Raw genomic sequence first — 23,281 nt, forward strand, 5'->3', positions numbered from 1 at the left:
CTTTCGTTTTTCGGATTTTGTGCTTTCGTTATCGTTTGTCAAAACGAAAACGAAAATAGCTGAAATTCGGACGAAAATGCATTCGGACGAAAACGAATGCACATGTCTACTGCCTATTACTATTTTTTTTAGTCTGTGGAGTCTGTCAATTGCTTTTGCATCTGCCTAAGGCTGCCCTAAACCCTCTCTCCCCCAGTTCTTGTTAAGAGGCAATATATCTTTTGTTGCATTCAAAAAGTGTCTCCCATGTTTCCAACTTGCATTATACCCACCATGCCCAATGACCTGCACCCTGAGGAGGAATGTCAGCTGCCCCTGACTCTGGAGGTCACCTTCAGGCCACATATAAACAAATTCATTTCACAAAACAGCTTTCTTTTTACTTCATAGCAAAACATATTTACAACTCTGTGGTCACATAGTTTAGTAATCTGATATTTAACTCTACTAAAGCGGTCATATCAAAGCTTCATCAGTATCAATTCTGATTTATTTCTGAATATTCCCAGGGTTGTTGTTTATGTTTTAGGACAATGAACTGTTCCAAAGCAAAGGATATCAATTGTAAATTGGGCAATAGATTTTACGATTAAAAAAATAATTCTGGTGCTTTCTAAAAATAAGCAGATAAACAAGTGCGCAAGTAAAAAAAAAAATGTTATTTTGTTTTGAAGATTTAGAACCTATGTCAGGTTTTATTGCAGAGTGCAGGGGCTTCTTCTCATGGGATTTGGAATAATTAGCTTTTCCAAGATCTCACTAAAAGGTCTGTAACATTATCATCTCCAATGCATATTCTAGACATTTTAGTGCAAGGTCTGCTTTAATTAGTAATCTGCACATTAAAGAATTAAAGTAGAAAAAAACTGTTCAACTGGAATTCTTCATATTCTTTCTATGAAGTGTCTGAGACAAAGTTTGTCACAACTAGAGCAGTTGCCCGCAATAGGAAAAGAAGTTGCCGCTCCAGGTGAGTGATGGAACCAGGTAGGGTGGGAAATGGACCCCTCCCAGGGGTGCGAGCCTCGCCTCCCCAGCCGTGCAATTTGGATAAAAGGAATGGATGGCTGCACACCGAGGTAGTGACAATTCTCTTTATTGTAAAATGTGTTACATGAATAACATCACAGGACAGGCAAACAGGTACAGGCAGACGCGTTTCACACAGCAACGCTGTGTATATTTATTACCCATAAATAAGCACAGCGTCACTGTGTGAACCTGTACCTGTTTGCCTGTCCTGTGGTGTTATTCATGTAACAGATTTTACAATAAAGAGATTGTTCACTACCTCGGTGTGCTGCCCTCCATTCCTTTTAGAGCAGTTGCCCAGCAGCCTTCATTGCTTTTAGAGCAGTTGCTCAGCTTTTACAGTTACATTTTGTAAGCTGTGTGGCATCAGTTGAGAGAGAGCTTGTCTCAGATACTTTTCATTAAGGTAGGATTCCAGCCTAACACTTAAGCCTGCCAGATCAAAATTCAGTTCAGCAGGGATCGGATAGATTTCAATCCATGTATGGGCAAGCTGATTGTACCCAAGTAGATCCATCATTTGACTTGGGTACAGCCAGTCCATCATATTTTTCTTTATGTGATTACTGCCAGCAGCTCCCCATGCCCCCCGCCGGCAGAATACAATAGCTCAGCAGAAGGCACTCTCCCATCAAAACTGTGTTTAAATGAGAATTTAGCAATTCGCTTTTTTTACACCTGTGGTGGAAGGAATGAAAATCCAGTAATCTATGGGCTGTTTAACTATGCTTAAAAATGTTCCCTACACTCCTGCTTCATATTCTGTCTGTGTAAAAAAGATGTACTGTATACACTTACCTATTTTTAGTCTGCTCCAGTGTGGTCATATGATACCCTGGGCTAATGAGCGGAGGCTGTAGGGGAGAGGAGGCAGCATTTGACATCAACTAGGACATGGGAGCCTATGACGTAATGGCTCCTGGAATTCCCTGGTGTTGATGAGTGCTCATTCCACTCCCCTACAGCCTCCACTCACTGACCCAGGGGACCATGTGACCACACTGGTGCAGACTAAAATAGGTAACAAATACAATGAAAAAGTGTCTCTCACGTGAGTGAATGAACAAATAACTGTGAATCAATTAAAAACAAAAATGATGTGAATAAATTACAAAGTCCAATGTGAGATATCCCAACACCAATGTTGCTTTAAGCATCATATTCCTGAAATCTTCACCACTTGTGCCCAAAGTGTGGATGTACACACACCAGAGATGTTTGACCCATTTTTACAGGTAGGTCAAAAAATGGTATTACCATGATTGGCTAGGATTCCCCTGATGTTATACTCCAATTTGGTCCTCCAGTAATAAATGGTGGTCAAATGTATAGTGACCCAACGGGAGACAGGATGAAAGATTTCAGTAGTATTTCATAAAAATGGTGTTTAAAATAATGAGAAATCATATTGCACTCACATGTAAAAGTGCTTGAATACAGGCACTGGTATGTACAGCATGTGCAGATAAGATGGCTTTTCTGAAACTGGCGTGCATTCCAAGCCTAGCTCTGGATTCCAGCCTGGAGGGGGGACCCCCAGATCCCGCCCCCCCTGTTTGAAATGGTAAGGAGGTACAAATGTACCCCTACCATTTCAAAAAGAAAGTGTAAAAAGGGTTAAATAAGACAAACACACTTTTGAAAAATTCCTTTATTAAAAATAAAAAAAATTAAAAAAAAGATTCCAGCGATGCTAATCCACTCTTGCTATCCAGCGATGGATGATCATCTCTCCGGGGTCCAGCAATGGCTGATCTGATCCAGCAACGGGGGATCTCTCAGTCCAGCGCTGTCCATACATCCGTCTTCTGTCTCCACTGTGGAGACACTGCGGGGATCCCAGCGCTGACGTTTCTTATATTAGGAGGGCGGGGCCACTCGTCACCTGACCCCGCCCCCTCTGACGCTAGTGAGGAAAGCTATGAGGTTCCACAGTGACGTATGAGTGACCCCGCCCCCCTCTGATGTAACGCAGGTTTTCTGTTACATCAGAGGGGGCGGGGTCACCCATACGTCATTAGGGAATTCCTGTCTCCCCTTACCAGCTTCAGAGGGGGCGGGGTCAGGTGACGGGTGGCCCCGCCCTCCTAATATAAGAAGGGACAGCGCTGCAATCACATGGTATTGTTTACAGTGTTGATCTCTACCCTTCCTCTTAAAACAGGGGAAGAAGAGAGATCAAACACTTGTAAATTGGTGGAGAATTAATGGATCAGTAGATGCAGCTGCAGATTAATTGATTCTACTTCAGTGACACCGGGGTCTTTTTTGTTAACCTTTCCTACATATTCTAGGTTCATGCTGTCTTCATGCAAATTGTAAATTAATCCTTTCACCTCCTTTATCCTGCACATCTGAACATTAACCCCTTCATTTCTATCCTGCCACTGTGTGTGACTAGTACATTAACTTCTTTGCTTCCTCTTTCCTCTGTATCAACATATTCCTTCATAATTATTTTTGCAAAAAATGTGATCATAACTGTGTCTAGTTTTCAAAAAAGGGTAATTGTATGTGTTCTCTTACTATTCTGGCATTGTTAATTTAGCACAAAATAAGGGAAGCAGTTGAAAAAAAAATGTTTTTCCTTCTCATAGTAAAAAATTCAGAACCCAGCTGTTTTTAAATACCACCAAAAGAAGGCTCTGTATGTATGTCTCAAAAAACAATATAAATTAAGGGGTATTACAGGCTTGTACTCACTCATTTGGTTAAAGCACAACTCTTCTCACCCACCCGGAAGCCTGGCTGGCAATATTTTAATGTTTTTTTATTTTTATTCTTTGACTTGTAAGTGATTCTCCTTCTCATCTCCTTGTTGTGGGTGGTCCTTGATGATGCGTAGAGTGGTGCTGATGTGATGACATTTGCAATGCATATTGGGGTTGATTTTCTAAAACTGGAGAATGCAAAATCTGGTGCCGTGGTGCATGGTAGCCAATCAGCTTCTAACTTCATCTTGTTCAATCAAGCTTTGACAAAAAAAAAATGGAAGCTGATTGATTTCTATGCAGCTGCACCAGATTTTGCACTCTCCGGTTTTAGTAGATCAACTCCAGTGTGTGCAGGGTGCCCTGCATTATTAATCTTCTATTCGCTTTCTACATTGAGTGTAGCTGGGCATCATGCAACCCAGAAATCTGAAGACCTCCACTGTGGAAGGAGACAACTCTAAGTTGAAGGTAAGTATCACAGCCAGAGCTGAAGAGCTGTTTTTTGTTTTTTTTACCACTGCCTGGGGACATTTAAAAAAATAAATAACCTGTAGGTGGACTTCAATACATGTATTGAACAGAAATGTACAAAAATGCAGACCAGCAGCACATTATATTATAACTATTATTACTGGTAGTTAATACGTAGTATGCTTTTTTAATCTAAATTTTTCAGAAACACTCCAAGAAAGGTATTTATTGTGTGCTGCCTACAGAGTGGTCAGTAAATGCCAGGCTAATCTACTGTTATTGTTCTGCCTTTCTTTTACTAAAACCTGTCAAGAAGTGTACTTTTTGCACTTAGATTTCATGGAAGCACTTGCAAGACCTTAATTTGTGGACATAAGGCTTTTATTGAAAAAAGGCAATGCGAAAAAAGGCATGACTTTTTTACTCAAATCATACAAAATTATACAGTTTAATTGTTCTTTCATTCCATTACTGGTATTGTTGAGAGGTACTCTATGCATTGGATTTATTTTAAACACAGGAAACAAATTTACTGTACAAAGCCTGTACACTAGCTTAAAAAATACTATGTTTTAATTTGCTTAAGAAATTAAAACAATAGTGTAAATAAAAGACAATAACACACAATAATAAACAAAGGCATTATGCCCCTGATTGGTTACAACATGTTACAACTTTACAGCTATTTGTCTATAGGCTGGGCTGAATGAATCAGTTTTATTCAGTAAAATGCTTGCTTATAGCAATGTAATGCAGTGCATATATATATATATATACACACCGTATATATAATTTTTTTTCACACTGTCACCAGTTTTTTTTTTTATTTCCTAATTTAAAAAAAGAATTATGACAAAAAACCCATCATGCCTCTTAACAAATACCTTGGACAGTCTACTTTTTGAAAAGGGGTCATTTGGGGGTATTTCTACTGTCCTGGCATTTTAGGGCCTCAAGAAATAAGAGCAGGCCATCAGTGCATCAATTGATCAATTTTTAGATATATACCATTGTTTGTGAACTCTATAACTTTCCTACACACTAAATAATATACACTGATTTGGATTATTTTCATCAAAGAAATGTATCAGAATACATTTTGGGCTAAATTTATGAAGAATAAATATTTATTTGTAAAATTTTATAACAGAAACAAAGGAAAATTTGTTTTTTTTTTCAAAATGTATTTAACAAAAAAAAAAAACCCCAGTGGTGATTAAATATCACCAAAAGAAATGATAAAAATTTAGTTTGGGTACAGGTTTGCATGACCGCGCAATTGTCATTCAAAGTGTGACAGCACTGAAAGGTGAAAATTGGCCTGGGCAGTGAGGAGGTAAAAGTGCCCTGTCTTGAAGTGGTTACTAAGCAAACATTTGTCTGTCAGCTTTTTAACAAGTGTGCTTTAGATGAACAAGTACGGTAACTATTCTCCCTCTAATCAAATTAGGGTTTATTTACACATGTCCTGTGACCTGTGTTTTCCTGCATGAATGAATGAACACTGCTGAGACACATTAACCACTTAAGAACTGGAAGGATTTACCCCCTTAACGACCAGGCCTTTTATGCAATACGGCACTGTTTTGCTTTAACTGACAATTGTGCGGTCGTGCGACGCTGTACCCAAACAAAATGTATGTCTTTTTTTCCCCCAAAAATAGAGCTTTCCTTTGGTGGTATTTGATCACCTCTGCAGTTTTTATTTTTTCCGATATAAACAAAACAAAGTCCTTTCTTAAGAGAGGTATGGACTCCAGAGAGAGAGATATCATTTTGCCCCTGTTCAAATCATTAGTAAGACCCCATCTGGAATATGCAGTTCAGTTTTGGGCACTAATTCACAAAAAGGATATCGGGGGAACTGGAGAAAGTGCAGAGAAGGGCAACCAAACTGATACGAGGCCTGGAGGAGCTTACCCCCCAAATTACCCTTTTTCGGAAAGTGGATATTCCAAGGCATTTAGTAAGATGCATGGTGAGTTTTTTTTAAGTTGTATTTTTTTCCCACAATTCTTTGCAAAATCAAGATTATTTTTCTTTATTTTTTTTTTCACTAAATTGTTATATTAGCAGGTTATTTCTCACACACAGCATATGCATAGCACAAATGACACCCCAAAACACATTCTACTACTCCTCCTGAGTATGGCGATACCACATATGTGAGACTTTTACACAGCGTGGCCACATACAGAGGAGCACTGTCAGGCGTTCTTGGAGCATAAATTACACATATAATTTCTTGACTACCTCTTACACTTTTGAAGGACCTGGAGCACCAGGACAATGGAAACGCCCCAAAAATGACCCCAACATATAATCTATGAGGCGTAGTGAGTTTCTGGAAAATGTGTAAAGAAAATGAAAACACATTTTATTTTACACAAAATTGTCCATTTATACAATATTTCTAACACATAGCATGTACATACTAAAAATTATACCCTAAAATAGACTCTCCTAATGCTCCTGAGTATGGCGACACCACATGTGGTAGACTTTTACACATAGAGAGGCCCAACATACAGGGAGTATGGCGATACCACATGTGGTAGACTTTTACACATAGAGAGGCCCAACATGCAGGGAGCGCCATCAGGCGTTCTAGGGGCATAAATGTCAAATCTAGCTTGACTATCTATTACACTTTTGTAAGGCACTCTAGTGACATGGATGTGGCATGGATGAGCATGAATGGGAATGGATGAGCCGTGGATAGGGATGGCTGAGTATGAATGGGATGACTGGGTAGGAATGAGGTCACGGTTGTTCACGGATGTTCCCGGGTGTGTGCCCCAGGGGGGAGCGCGAGAGCAAGGTTCTGGGAGTACATCAATGTACGCCCTCCCAGAGTTATCAAGCTGTGCTGTACCTGTCATTCTGCTATAGCGTGGTCGTTAAGTAGTTTTAAAGCAATGCAAGGCTAGAGAGGAAAAAAAATGCTTTTCATCATTTTATAAAGCAGTTGGCTAGTCAGCTCTCTACATGGCAGGCTCGGGTGAGATTGATGAATGTGTCAGCTGTGGGCTCACGAGGTGCTATATGACCAACAAAAGGGGGAGGGGGAGGGTGTGCCACGTGTTTAGACCCCTGCTTTTTTGCCAAAGCCCTCTAACAGAGCTCCTCCAAAATAAAAATAATTAAAAAAACTTACATTTTTAAAAATAATAAAAATAGAATAAAAATAAAAATAAAAACTACTGACACCATCCATTGCCCTACTGATACCAATCTCTGCCCTTCTGACTCTGTCCACTGCTCTGCTGACACCGTCAGTATACAGCAAATACACATGCACATACAACCATGTGTTTGAGCTTTGGGGTGCACACCCTAATGCAATAGACTGTGCACACCTATGATCACCAGTAGCACATGGATTACAAAGACAATCAAAAGAAAGCACTTATATGGCACCAGATTGTGACTGCAATATACAGTGACTGGGAACTCAATCAAGATATCACAGGTGAGTAATTATATATAGAGTTTAAAAAGAAAAAAATGTGTTCCCCCCGTACCTGTACCAGACCTATGCCTGGCCAGCGTCCATGCCTTTGCCTCCCCACTGCTGATAAACATGCTGAATACTATTTCTAATCACAGTTTAGAAATAGTATTTTTTTTTTCACTTCTTCCATGCATTTTGATGACTGCACAGCTCCACTTTCTATGAATTTGTTGTGGCTGATGCAAGGGCACTCTCTCCCCCATCGACAATGGATAGCACACTGGAAGGTGGCAGGTGACATCACTCAGTGAATTTAGTTGCATTGTCAAAGTGTGCAGCAAAATCTGCGTAATCATGTGACTGCTCAGGTGAAGTGAAAAAAAAGGGTTATTTACACAGAAATGTATTGCAAACAGCATCCAGCATGGGTATCAGCAATGGAGAGGCAAGCTTTTCAACACTAGGTTAGCCTTTGTTCCTACACCAAAAGTATTTTAATTAACAGACTTCTAACAAATCACATAATATACAATATTTAAACAATTATAGAATGAGAAGTGTTCTTTTCCAGGAAAAGCAAGCACATTCTGCCAGGGTACTTGGTCCACAGAAGACATTTGGTTCATTGCCAACAGATCAGTGAACTCCTGCCACTTTGCTTCTGTAGGTGTTGGCATTACAATATACTGTAATTATCTCCAAATGGCCTTGCAGGTTGCCATGACAATGTAGTGTATTGTTGACTTTCCAAAGAGGAACTCAAAATGTAGAGGATAGGAATGTCCTGTACCTAGAAACCTGAAATTGAAAAAAACGAAATAATGAGAAGGAAACTAATGCCAAGTACACACAACCGGACTTTCCGGCAGACTAGGTCCGACGGAATCATTGCATCGGATAGTCCGATCGTGTGTGGGCTAGTCCAATTGTTTTTCTTTAATTCTTTTAAAAAAAACAACGGACCTAGAAATAGAACATGTTTCAAATCTGTCCGACGGACTCAATTCCTATTGGGAAAACCATTCGTCTTTATGCTGGTCCAACGGATCAAATATGACGCAAAGGCAGCTATTGGCTACTGGCTATTGAAATTTTTTCTAGTCTTGCCATATGTCATCACGTTCAAAACAAACGGACTTTCGAATGGACTTTAGTCTGTAAGTGTGTGGGTAAGTCCGTTCATTCGTAAGTCCGTCGTAACTCCTTTGAAAGTCCATCGGGAAGACCGCCGGACCTTTTCTGCCAGAAAGTCTGGTTGTGTGTACGCGGAATAAGGGAATCACCTTTAACCTAACTTTTACCTTTAGCCCAATCCTAAAACCTAACTTAAAACTAGCCCTTAACCTAATCCCTAAACGTACCCTTACCCTAAATCTAAACCTCAATCTAATCTAAATCTCAAGGTATATAATGACATCCCTGGCCATAAATACAACAAAAATGTAGATGAACCTAATAATCGGCACACAAATATAATGACCTAAACAAACCAATATCATAATATGTAAATTACATTTTTTTCACTGACTGACGATACATCAGGACTGAAATGCTTGTTCTGAATTGCCTGCCCGGGATGCAACTCATCAGAATTTTTCTGATTACCTGAGCAAAGGAAGTCATAAATAAAATGTTGTGATTATTAGACATGTGCATTCGTTTTCGTCCGAATGCATTTTCGTCCGAATTTCAGGTATTTTCGTTTTCGTTTTGACAAACGATAACGAAAGTGCAGATTCCGAAAAATGAAAGATCCGACATAAATAAATGCTTTTTTTCGTTTTCGTTGTTACAACAGTTCGATATAGAATAGGAGATTCGAAGTGACCGTTCGATATAGAATAGGAGATTCGACGTGACTCCATATGTCTATTGAACCTGTGGTCGAATGTGCCTAAGTTTCGTTTACCTCTATTAGTCCTATTATATAGAAAAGCTTCGACAGAGAGTAAATATTCGACATAGAGAGAACAGAATCGACAGAGAGAAACGATACTGGAATTGGGTGGGGGAAGTAAATTAAAAAAAAATAATGATAATATTCGACGGGATCGTTGCACGTTTATAATAATATTCGACGGGATCGTTGCACGTTTATAATAATATTCGACGGGATCGTTGCACGTTTATAATAATATTCGACGGGATCGTCGCAACTATACGACACTGCAATCGTACATTTCGGCAATCGAATGCTCCGCCTATAGGCTATATAGTTTAGCAGCTCCATCGAATCTTCTTTATCCATTCGACAGATACCATAAGCCTTCCAAGACAGATTCGACCGTAATTCATGTGGATTTTCGGACGAATGCAATTTTTGCACGAAAAACGAAATAAATAAAAACGAATTTCGGGAGTAACTAAATAAATAAAATTTACGGACGAAAACGAAAAAACGAAACGAAATATTCTAGTCTGCACATGTCTAGTGATTATTAGCATAACTCCTGAATTTGAGAGCATAAAGTGTCAATAAATTATTCTGCTCAAAATGTGCATAAGGTCAGTTTTGGCTGCATGCTATTTTTATGGTTGCCTAGATACAGGTAGTCCAAGATTAACTATAGGAAAATAATGTTTATAGTTTCAGACAATATTCAATGTGGCAGTAAACGATTGTAGCAATGATGAATGTAAGGCCTATCTTGGCTGTTTCCACCTATTTTTTGGTCACAAGCATCCCAAAAAATTTTTTAGAAATTAAACTGTACTGAAGTAGCCTCTAAACAGTACATATTTGCATTCATGGTTCCCTCAATGAGCTGTAGCTCCCTAGTGCCAGCAGCACTCATGCAGCCCCAGACCATGACACTTCCACCACCATGCTTGACTGTAGGCAAGGCACACTTGTCTTTGTACTCCTCACCTGGTTGCTGCCACACACGCATGACACCATCTGAACCAAATAAGTTAAAGTTGGTCTCATCAGACCACAGGACATAGTTCCAGTAATCCATACTTGTTGCTTGCTTGTCTTCAGCAAACTGTTTGTGGGCTTTCTTCATCTTTAGAAGAGGCTTCCTACCTGGGATGACAGCCATGAAGACCAATATGATACAGTGTGTGGCGTATAGTCTGAGTACTGACAGTCTGACCCCCCACCACCTTCAACCTCTGCATCAATACTGGCAGCACTCATACGTCTATTTCCCAAAGACAACCTCTGCATATCAGGCTGAGCATGTGCACTCAACTTCTTTGGTTGACCATGGTGAGGCCTGTTCTGTGTGAAACCTGTCCTGTTAGCCACTCTATGGTCTTGGCCATTGCGTTGCAGCTCAGTTTCAGGGTCTTGGCAATATTCTTATAGCCTATGCCATCTTTATGTAGAGCTACAATTCTTTTTTTTCAGATCCTCAGAGAGTTCTTTGCCATTGGGTGCCATGTTGAATATCCAGTGGCCAGTATGAGAGAGTGAGAACGATAACACCAAATGTAACACACCGGCTTCCCATTCACACCTGATTCACACTAATGAGTCACATGACACCGGGGAGGGAAAATGGCTAATTGGGCCCAATTTAGACATTTTCACTTAGGGGTATACTAACTTCTGTTGCCAGTGGTTTAGACATTAATAGGTGTGTTGCGTTATTTTGAGGGGAAAACACATTTACACTGTTATACAAGCTGTACATTCACTACTTTACATTGTAGCAAAGTGTCATTTCTTCAGTGTAGTCACATGAAAAGATATAATAAAATGTTTAATGTGAGGTGGTAAACTCACTTTTGTGATACTGTACTGTATATTGTAGTCTATCCTCTGATATTAAAGGACAGAAAAATGTCTCACTGCATGAGATTTTAGGTGAGGTTTTAAACATCTGTATAAGTAGACATCCAAAAATGAATCAATAGAAAAATTATATAAAACATTTATGTTAGTTTTATTGAATTAACAAGCAGATACTGTATGTTCTAATTTACTTAAATGCATGCATCTGTGCAAGTACAAATGGGGTATTAATAGGAGAAACATTTTATGAGGTTTAAATCAACTCATACTCTTGAGAAACTATTGAAAAGGTCATCTAAGAAAAATATAGAAGAGGTTTTCAGACTACAATTATCTCTGCATGCCTCCTTTATCACAATGTCCTTCTTTGCTAAGTAACTGAATAGTTAGGAAATCATAACACTACAGGATAAATTCAGCTGCCGTGGAGATCTATGAACCCATTAAACATTCACAAGAAATTCCATTACAATAGAGACCTTTTCCCTAGTGTTGTAGCACCAGCTCGTGGTGGCTTGGGAAATGTCTGCTGCTTTACAGCAAATGTCAACAGGTACATCTGAGCCATCATGTTAGGGAACAATTGCAAGGGAAAAAACAAAATGTCAAAATGTAAACTAACCTACAAGTCATCAATACATACAATTTTTGTGTTCTCTAGAGAATATCTTTTTATTCATAATAGCGTTATTAGTAATAGTTATATAAGCTTTAGGGCCGGTTCACACTGCGAGCCGCGGCGAGGCGTCTCCGACTTCCTCGCCGCGACTTGCAGGGGGGGTCAGCGGCGACTTGCAGAGGACTTCTGCATAGAAGTCAATGCAAGTCGCCCCCGAAGTCGCCCCGAAGTAGTACAGGAACCTTTTTTCTGAGTCGGAGCGACTCGAGTCGCTCCTCTCAGAACGGTTCCATTGTACTCAATGGGGACGACTTGCGGGAGCGAGGCGAGGCGAGCCGTGTCGCCTCGCCTCGCGCCGCAGTGTGAACCGGCCCTTAGGAGTAGACCTAGTATTACTACATAGAAAGCACAAAATATAATGAAAACAATAATAATTTTAATAATAGTTTAAGATGCCTCTCCTGCTGAGCTTACTGTTTGAAAAGATAACATTCTCAAAAAAGAGGTAAACAAATTAGTATACTAAGTTGACAGTACCTTGAGGAGTAGAAGAGAAAGTAATTGTGGATAAGTGAGATGATTTAATGGCTTTTAAGGTGACATTTAAGGGTATGTTTGATGGATTAAAGAACTTCAATGTCAAATGGTTAAAAAAAAAGAAAACTACAAAGAAAAGCAGGGGAATGTGAGCATTCCTCAAAGACTTGAGTGCAAATTTGACTAGAGTGATAGAGACATGAATGATTATCTATTGGGAATTCTGGTTTAAAATGCATCCTAGTATAAATGTGGTAAAAATGGCATTACATTTCATCTCCTTGCAACTTGTTATTAAATAATAAAAAATTATTTGGAAATAAGAAGAAGCATACCTATTTTAGGCATTAACAAGGTCTAAATTAATAAAGAATATACAGTAGGGTACATAATCTACTTGTGGTGTTTAATAAGTACTGTAATATATATATATATATATATATATATATATATATATATATACACACACACACACACACACACACACACACAGTACATTGGAATGTATATAATGTATACCAGTGTATATGCTGTGCATATAATGTACAGAAGGATTTATGTAATGAATACATAAATTATATATATTATCTATGAGGATGCATATAATGAAAATCAATGTATATAAGTGATTGAATAGAAAAAATAAGGGTATATAATGTAAAATATTGTATACAATGTATAAAAGATGTACAGTATTTTGTATGCAGGAGTATATAAAAATACACAATCATCGATATAACGTATTTAAGTAAATATATCGTTAAAATAATGTATCGAAGGTTTCAGGCTAACTGCTTTTCTCCATTCTCTGTAGAAGAGCAAGCTATTTTACCAGGTGTCTCTTTTCTACATTCCTATACCTCTTTCATCCTTCTAGATGCTATAATAATAGTATATATCACCTTCTCCCTCATGCCCCCACACCCTCTCTTCTCATATCCCCACTTATTAACATTAGCAGGAATCACTTTCTAAGCTTTATTAGAAATGGAAATGATTAAAAATTACCAAATAAGGAACCAAGCATAACTTAAAGGTGGTCATAATCCTAACCCCATTTTGTTGGGTAGTGTATCTGTCTGTGTGCCTACTGTATGCCCTCCATGTCTGCCATGGGGGAGTTGTGTTGGCGGTTCAGCCCCATCCATCTTCAGACACAGATCTCATTGGTAATCATGTTTCTGTTCACCCTCATGTAATACTATTCATTGTATTATTAATTATGTATCTGTAGCGCACCCCCTAAGGAACCGCAAGTAGAAAGGGATCCCCCACCCTGCACAGCCAGGGACACCGCATCTTCAGAGTACACGTGAGTCAGAAGAACAGCCCAGTGCTTTGTTTCTATATTTTATTGAGGGGAATAAACATTGGTTGGGATATGGATATTATCGGATGCCCACTAGATCAAAGTAGTTGAACTCTTCAGGGACACAACTATATACAATCCATGTAGCAAGGTCCCAGGCCTCCTTTGGTCTGATGAGAACCTCTAGGGCCAGGGATAGCTGACATCCTTCTGTATTTGGTGAGTTGTGATGCATAGTGGGTGTAAGATGGTTAAAGTTATTGGGCTACAGACACTTCTTGGATGCAAAAGAGGTTTTATTTCTCTTAACAGTCCTTTTTGTATTTTTTGGGGAGAGAGGGTTAGGACCAGTACACCCTTAGGTAGTTGAGCTCCCAGTCTCTCACTAGAACCGCTGATTCACTATCACTGAATCCCTTGAGCTCCTTCAATCTTCATGGGGGTATCTTCCTCAAGCCTCACCCCCGCTTCTCTGCTGGGTCCCTAGCTTGGCACTCTAGATATCTCTCAAGCTTCACCCGCGCTGGCCTGCTCAGTCCCTAGCTTGACATACAAGGCTGCTCTGCAAGCGTCACCTCCGTTGGCTGGGTCCCTGGCTTGATTCCCACTGAAGTTTCCTGATTCTTCACTGTCCCCGGCTGGTGAGAATTCTGCTCTGGTACTTGCTTCAGTTACACACTCTGGTCCCTGGTAAAAAGGTGGATAATCCCTTCCTGGCGACAGCTTCCCCTCTACCTCCAACCACTGAAAGGTTCTCCGGCCAACAGAGCTGTCACTTCTGGTCTGACTGCAAGCCGCAATCCCAACCCTGCATTGCTCTCTTGCTTCTGGATAGGCCCTCAGCAGGCCTAGCAGCCAGATGTGCCCAGGATAGGCCCAATCTCCAGCCTAGCAGCCCGGGCAATACAACACACGTCCACCCAGACAACCGTCCAGATGGCAAAGAACCTAGATCACCTGACTCCGCCCGAATATATAGGTTCTCCCAGCAGGCCAAGGGATTCAAGAAAACCCCTGCCCATTGGCTGAGACAACTAATATACCCATAACCTGACCTTGGGTTGCTCTTCTCATATCTAGTACCACCAAGTACCCAGCCACCTAGTGGTAGAAGAGAAAAGTGCAACAAGGCCAAACTTAGGGAGAAATCAATGAATCTCTAGCAATCAACCAGGATAACTACTTGCCAGGAGTACATTTGTGAGGAGCATCTCTTCCTAAACTCCAGGGTGCCACAACCCTTATATGCACTTCTCCTTCTACCTCTAGCACAATCTTACTTGTAGAACTACATCTCCCAGACCAGCTAGCTCTGTTTGAATGATCTAACAAAGGCTCAGTTAGACCGGTAACTAATGCCCTTTACAGGCAGGGACCATGGGCCCCTTTGGTATTATAGCAACTGTTCTCCTTCTGTGGCTACTGATTCCTACACCACCTCTTCAGACACTACCAGCCTGCCTGGCTGCAGCTGCCCTTTTCACTAGCTTTCTGGCTAAGACTCCACAGTCCTCCCAGACTGACTCTGTATCCATGCCAGACTGCTTGCACCCAGTCCTCTCAGGCATGCCTCTCAGTCCTCTGATTGTAACACTCACCAGCCCACATGGCTGTCTTCCTCCCTGGAGATTTGGCCGGCAGTGTTCTCCTTCTGTCCTCCCCTTGCTCCCATGGTTCTGGTCAAGACACCTCTGTGTGTCATGAAGAGGGTCCCTTCCACATCCAAGCCCAGGATGAAGTCCCATCCCCCAAACAAGGGGGCTAACCTTAAGGGCCACCGATAGTCTAACACTCCATCTCCAGCTTCCACCCAAACTCCACTGCCCCCAGCAAGGCTGACCGTGAGTATTTGAGGGGGCCTACCCCTGCCAGCCCATCTGTCGGGGATTAGTCAGGGCCCTCAGAATACTCCAGGCAGCTCCTCCCCTCCGCCACATTCTTCTAGAATCTCCTGTAAGTTTCTAGAGCTAGGAGGAGGTTTCAGAGATGCTGCCCATGTGTCATAAAGCCTTTCCTGAGTCACTTGCCTGACCCAGATAAAACAAAATAACACAGGCTTGGCTGCCAGAAAAAGCTTGACAATATACCTACACTAACAAAACCTATTCTACTTCTAGCACACTAGAGGGTGCTACATATCTTTTGGTTTATTGCATTTAAATATTTTCTATTATAGAGAGTATCTCGCACTATCCTCCTGAAGAGGCAGATCTGTCCGCAAAACATGTAGAGTACTTACTATCCACTGAGGATTAATTAGATCTTATACTATCAGTCTTTTATACTTCTGAGGGTACAACATAACCAGTGAAAGTTTTATACGTCCAATATTATATGGATTAATATATGAAATTGTTGTTGATACTCATTTTATTTTATATACATTTTGTATCAATAACACTTATATTTATTAATTTCTTTATGTAACTCTTTAGGTACCGAGATATGCCGCGTACACACGATCAAATAAGCGGGTGGAAAAGTCCGGCAAACTCAAGTCCGCCAGACAATCCCCCCGTGTGTAGCCTCCGGCATATTTTTTGACCCGAAAGTACGGCGGACTTAGAAAGAAGTTTTGCACTCCAATCTTCCCGCCGGACTCGCATTTCGGCGGACATTCCGGCCGTGTGTGTGCCAGTCCGCCGTACTTTTGAAATGAGCGGACTTTTCCCGCCCGGAGAAAAGTCCGCTCATTTCGAGCGGGTCTGCAGGTAGGCGGGGCCCGCGAAGGAGACGCCGCTGGCCCCGCTGCCTGGTATGGACTTAAAGGGGAACCCCAACGCCGAAAAAAATCGGCGTGGGGGTCCCCCCAAAGTCCACAACAGACCCTTGTCCGAGCACGCTACCCGGCCTGCCAGGAAAGGAGGGGTTAGCGAACGCCCCCCCCCCTCCTGAGCCGTACCAGGCCAAAGCACCTTGTCCCCATGTTGATGAGGACAAGGGCCTCTTCCCGACAACCCTGGCCAACCCTGGCCAACCCTGGCCGTTGTCGGGGTCTGCGGGTGGGGGGCTTATCGGAATCCGGGAGCCCCCTTTAATAAGGGGGCCCCGGATACCGGCCCCCCCACCCTATGTGAATGAGTATGGGGTACAATGTACCCCTACCCATTCACCTGTCAAATAAAGTACAAAAAAAACAACACACAAGATAAAATAATTTATTGCACAGCTCCGGGGGTCTTCCGTCTTCGGGGGTCTTCTCGCCGGACTCCTCCGCTATCTTCTTGTAGCTCTTTTACTAGCGGAGGAGCCCGGCATTCTTCTTCGTCGCCACGGCCTCTTCTCCTGACTTCGGGGGTCTTGTCCCCCTCTTCGGTTCTTCTGCCGGTCCACCGCGCCTTCTTCTAGCTCTTTTACAGGCGGTGGCCCGGTCTTCTATCACCGCCGCTGTCCCCGCCGCCTTCCGTTCTTCTGTTCTTCTCTTCTTCTCTTCTTCAGATGTTGCCTCGCCGAGTCCTCCGCTCACAATGACGGGGACCGGGCACGCGGCGATTTATATAGGGACAAGGGGCGGGGTCTTCGGTGGATGTCACATGGGTTCATGTCACATGGGTTGATGTCACATGGTGACCCCGCCCCCTTACGATGTCACAGTCCCGGAGGATGCTGGGACTGTCGCCATGTGACATGAACCTATGTGACATCCACCGAAGACCCCGCCCTTTGTCCCTATATAAGTCGCCGCGTGCCCGGTCCCCGTCATTGTGAGCGGAGGACTCGGCGAGGCAACATCTGAAGAAGAAGAACAGAAGAACAGAAGAACAGAAGGCGGCGGGGACAGCGGCGGCGATAGAAGACCGGGCCACCGCCTGTAAAAGAGCTAGAAGAAGGCGCGGTGGCCCGGCAGAAGAACCGAAGAGGGGGGCAAGACCCCCGAAGTTGGAACAAGAGGCCGGGCTCCTCTGCTAGTAAAAGAGCTAAAAGAAGATAGCGGAGGAGTCCGGCGAGAAGACCCCCGAAGACCGAAGACCCCCGGAGCTGTGCAATAAATTATTTTATCTTGTGTGTTGTGTTTTTTTTGTACTTTATTTGACAGGTGAATGGGTAGGGGTACATTGTACCCCATACTCATTCACATAGGGTGGGGGGCCGGTATCCGGGGGCCCCCTTATTAAAGGGGGCTCCCGGATTACGATAAGCCCCCCGCCCGCAGACCCCGACAACCAACGGCCAGGGTTGTCGGGAAGAGGCCCTTGTCCTCATCAACATGGGGACAAGGTGCTTTGGGGTGGGGGGGCCGGCGCGGCCCCCCCTTCCCCAAGGCACCCCCCATGTTGAGGGCACGCGGCCTGGTACGGCTCAGGAGGGGGGGCGTTCGCTCGCCCCTCCTTTCCTGGCCAGCCGGGTAGCGTGCTCGGACAAGGGTCTGTTGTGGACTTTGGGGGGACCCCCACGCTTTTTTCGGCGTTGGGGTTCCCCTTTAAGTCCATACCAGGCGGCGGGGCCAGCGGCGTCTCCTTCGTGGGCCTCGCCTACCTGGAGACGCGCTCGAAATGAGCAGACTTTCCTCCGCGTGTGTGGGCGAATCCGTTCATTTCAAAAGTAGGGCGGATAGTACGGCGGACTTAGTACGCCGCATTAGTCCGCTCAAAAAGTGCCGTGTGTGGGCAAGTAGCCCGTTCGGAAAGTCCAACGGACAAACGGCTACGTGTGTACGCGGCTATAGTCAATTTTTGCATTTTTCATCTAGAGACACAGTGGGGGTTGCTTCCAAATTCCTGCCAATTAGGGTGGTCGTAGACAGCCTTATTAGGGTCAGTTTACACTGGGACGACTTGTCATGCTACTTAGCTGCCTGACAAGTAGCGTCCCGTTCTGTACAATGGAACCATTCTAATCAGAGCGACACAAGTCGCTCCGACTTAGAAAAAGGTTCCTGTATGACTTTGGGGGCGACTTTAGGTGACTTGCATTGACTTCTATACAGAAGTCGTTTTGCAAGTCGCCACAACAGTTGCATCCAGGTCGCCTGAGGCAGTCACGCTGGAAGTCTGACCTGGACCTTAGTATGAGGATTGCACATAACTTTGCCTACGGCCAGTGATTAACAGGCAATTGCAGTATCTGTAAAATCCCCAGATCTAGGAGGCCAGTGCCCACAGCAGTTGAAGTTGCTAACAGGATAATTTTCATGTTTTGGATATCTTTAGGCATCGCTGGACTTCGAAAAGGTATGTGTGTGTGTGTGTAATTTTTACCAATTTCACTTAAATGCATGCAATTTTTAACATTTTAGGGATCCATGTCACTTCAAAGGAACAAATAGTTTAAGTAATTTCCAAAAAAAAAAAAAAAATGGATGAATGAATGTTGCACTGATATTAGAACAAATTGATAAGTATAATAAATCATTTGCTCAGTGAAGAACGGATGTATGACAAAATTATTACACAAATCTTTGATATACGGTACTTTTCCACCAGTAAACCTTGTTTAAATGATAGCAAATCTTGTTAAAAAAAAGTGTGAAAATCAGTGTAGAGTGAAGTGGAAAAGCAAATTTTGGCTTTTCAAGGAAAATGATCATCAATTACTGATTGAAACTCATTGGATTGCAGCTGTAGGTGACATCATTGGGGTAGGGGAGCCTCTTTCTGTTTCTTGAAACAGGAATACACTCCCCTGTTTTTGTTGCTTGACCGCAGGATAAGGCCCCATGTACACAGGACTTTTTTTTTAACTCTCCTAGAAGCCAGCAGTGTTTAAGCAGAAAAAAATGCCTGATGCTTGTAAAACTGTTTAACACTTTTACAAGCATTTAGGCAGGTTTCCAGGCATCAAAGGCGTTTAGATGCATTTGCATGCATCAAGTATTTTCTCTGTCTATACTCTGCAGCTCCTGGATGCACTGGCAGAGTTTTTTTTTTTTCCTGCCTCCAAACTCTCCTGCCACTAAGCGCTGCTAAGCGAGTTGATTTACTGAAGAGAGTGCAAAATCCGGTGCAGCTGTGCAGGGTAGACAATCAGCTTCTTTAGTCAATCAACTTTAGCTTGTTCTATTAAGCCCCATACACACTATCAGATTTTTTGCTGAGTTTTTCCTTCAGATTTACCAAAACCATGTAGTGCAAGGGCCTGTCTGATTGCATACACATTGAAACTCCTAAGGTTTTACCTCATATTATATGGTTTTGGTAAATCTGAAGGAAAAACTCAACAGGAAATCTGATAGTGTGTATGGGGCTTTAGGCTTTGACCAAAAAAAACTTGGAAGCCGAGCAGATTTTTCACTCTCCAGTTATAGTAAATCATTCTCTATGTGTGCATTTACACATAAGCCAACATGCAGGGGAGTTTAAGGTAAGAAAAATAAATGCCTGATGCCCCTAGGAGCAGCTGCAAAAACATCCCGTGTGCATGAGACCTTATCCTCCAGAGTATCCATGGCCGGGACTCCACCAGATATCAAGAGTTCCTCTCCCTCCGCCTCATCAGTCCACTCTTCTCAGTGCTCTGCATGATACAGTTCCTTTATTTGGAACCTGAAACCTGTGGGACCACTAGGCACAGTACAGAACAGCAATGAGGTGTCTAAATTGGCCTTAGTATGTGAATGTACAAATATGAGTTAGGGACCTTATATAAGGGTGATCAGATGTCCCTAGTTTCAGGGGACAGTCCCCGGATTGAGGACACTGTCCCCGGATCAAGTCTGTCCCCGGTTTTGTCCTCGGATTTGACTTCAACAGGAGCTGGGACAATTTTCAAAGACAGTCAGTGCAGAATAAAAAAAAACTAATTCTGAATTACACACCCCCGCTCCTACTAGCTTAGGGGGTGTATTTTTTCCATTATCTATGTCCTTTTGATGATGATGTGCTGGTCAGAGCGGATGGACTATTTCTTTAGTTTCCGGCACATGCCCATTCAGCTCCGCTCACATGGCTCAAATCCCAGCCAGCCGTCTGCCTGCTTATCTCCTTGCCTTCCCTGGCAGAGTCATTTTCCTCCACTCCCCACCCAGTAGTAGCCGGGGGCCCAGAGAGTGAGATCTGAGAGGCTGTGAGGCAGGCGGAGGTGGCGACGGGCAGAGAGAGGCAGCTGAGCTCAGCTGATGATGTCCAGCAGCAGGAATAGAGGGGAAGCAGATCCAATCATGGGGCTGCCAGTGCCTTCAAGGCTTCAACACAGATGAGCTTTGGGGGTGTCTGTGAATAGACTACATTGCATTGTGTCTGCCTCTCTGGCATAAAAGATGGTATCAGAACTCACAGGCAGCAGGCACTTATTGGTCATAAGTTAACAAAATCAGCACCCAGCAGCCATGTTATGTGACATACTGTGACAGAGCCAGCCAGAGCCATGATAGAGTGCCTGCTGCCTGTGAGTTATCACAATGCTGATGATCTTAACCAGTTTCCGATCGACTGATAGCAGTAAATCTGCTACAGGGCGGTCATGCTGCACATGATCACTTATATAGGTGATCCTGCATTTCTGGGTGTCAGAGCCAATCAGCGGATCTGGCAGACTCATCTAGTGGTCTGCCTATGTAAACAAGGCAGTTCGCCATTCTGTCAGTGTGGAAGACATTGATCCTGTGTTCCTGCAAATCAAGTATAGGGATCTATGTCTTCCTATAGTAAAAGCCCCTCCCCCACAGTGAGAAAACACTTGTTAGGCACACATTTAACCCATTGATTGCCCTAGATGTTATCCCCTTCCCAGCCAATGTCATTAGTACAGTGACAGTACATATTTGTAGCACTGATCACTGTATTAATGTCACTGGTTTCCACAAAGTGTCACTTAGTGTCTGATTTGTCCACCGCAATATCGCAGTCCCGCTATGAGTCACTGATTGCTGCCATTACTAGTAAAAAAAATAAATGTCACAGGATTTCATTTAAAAAATCTGGTCACCTTACCTTAGATTGTAAGCTCTTTGAGGGCAGGGACTGATGTGAATGTGCAATCTGCATAGAATAATGGGCACTATATAAGTACCTGTAATAAATAGAAAAAAAATTAATGCAAGTATATAGTTACACCGAGTGGCACAGATGATTAGTACATGTAGGGTTTTATGTACAGTATTTTTACATATTGTTTCAGCACCTTAATAAAATGATATTATTGTTTGTTCTTTTGGGAATAGTGCAAGCATGACCTAACACTGATTACATCCTAATTAACACTTGATTCTGTAAAATATAAGTGTCCATGCAAATATGAGCAATTATTACAAACCTTACTAATACTGCATAGGAGTCAATATTTTATTACTTATATTCTAAGTGAAACTAAAATTTTGAAGAAATTATCTGCTCCTCTCACTTACATGACATTTCTCTCCTTGTCTCCCTTTTCTTTGGACACAGTGCTCAGGTCTGTGTGACCAGTCACCAAAATTGTCTAGCAATCAAACAAGTCACCCTGTCCTGCATCGGTAAGGTGAAAGATTCTCTTAACAAGACATGAAAGTAAGATGGCAGAAAATTAAAAGCAATCATTGAAGCTATATAAAAAGTTAATGTCTATAAAACTTTACTGAGGAAGGAGATTAGTTTAGTGAGAAGTTTAGAAAGACAAAAAGAATAGGGCCAGATCTAAAATACCAGGAAAAAAAAGCAAGGGCCAAGCACAGAGAGAGGAAAGGTAAATAAAACGCAATAAAAATGCAGAAGGAAGAAAAAAAACAGTAACAGGAAAGGTTAAAAAAATTGGAAATCAGTTTGAAAAGAAGTAGGTTTGACATGCAATAAAAAGTACCTTATAAAAAGGTAAAAAAAAAAGAAAATAGTGAATAATGACGTAGAAGTGTATTAGTGGATGAAAAGAAAATAGAAAGCTGAAATAAAATGTTATTAAAAAAAACAGAACATTAAAATGTCTAAAATAGAATTGAAACTGTAAATGTACCATGTTGTATTTCTGTGTGTGCTCTGTGTACATGGTGATCCTGTCAGTCCCCTTTTTGTCTGTATTAAATTCTGACCACACAACCATAGAAGCAGATCTGTAGTAGCTTGATCAGTTTGTGTAGCTGGGCTTCCTTCTTGAAAATACAGGATGCCATGTCCACGCAGGGTATACATCTATATCCTGTAGCCATTGTAGCCAGCCATTCCCCCTACTGAGTCCTGGCATGTCCTGGTATGTGATTTACATCAGCTCCAAGCAGGAAACCTGCTGTCAATCAAAACTGCAGGGACTGGGTGAGGGACATGTAGCCCTGTAGTAAGTATAGGTGGCCACACCCCTTTCCAAGTCCCTCTGTCCTCAACATGCCCTCAGCATGGAGGGGTAGGTGCTTTGGGGAAGGGGGGCCTCATCCCTACAACCTTGACAGGGGACTGTGGGAGTCTGTAAACAGGGGGCTTTCTCGGATTCTGTAAATTCTGATAAGCTCGCCCCTCCTGCCCCAAAGCACCCACCCCCCCTCCATGTTGTCTGGTATGGT

Source organism: Lithobates pipiens, unplaced genomic scaffold, assembly GCF_037356315.1.
Source record: "Lithobates pipiens isolate NorthernLeopardFrog02 unplaced genomic scaffold, aLitPip1_a1.2 Scaffold_13, whole genome shotgun sequence".
NCBI lineage: Eukaryota > Metazoa > Chordata > Amphibia > Anura > Ranidae > Lithobates > Lithobates pipiens.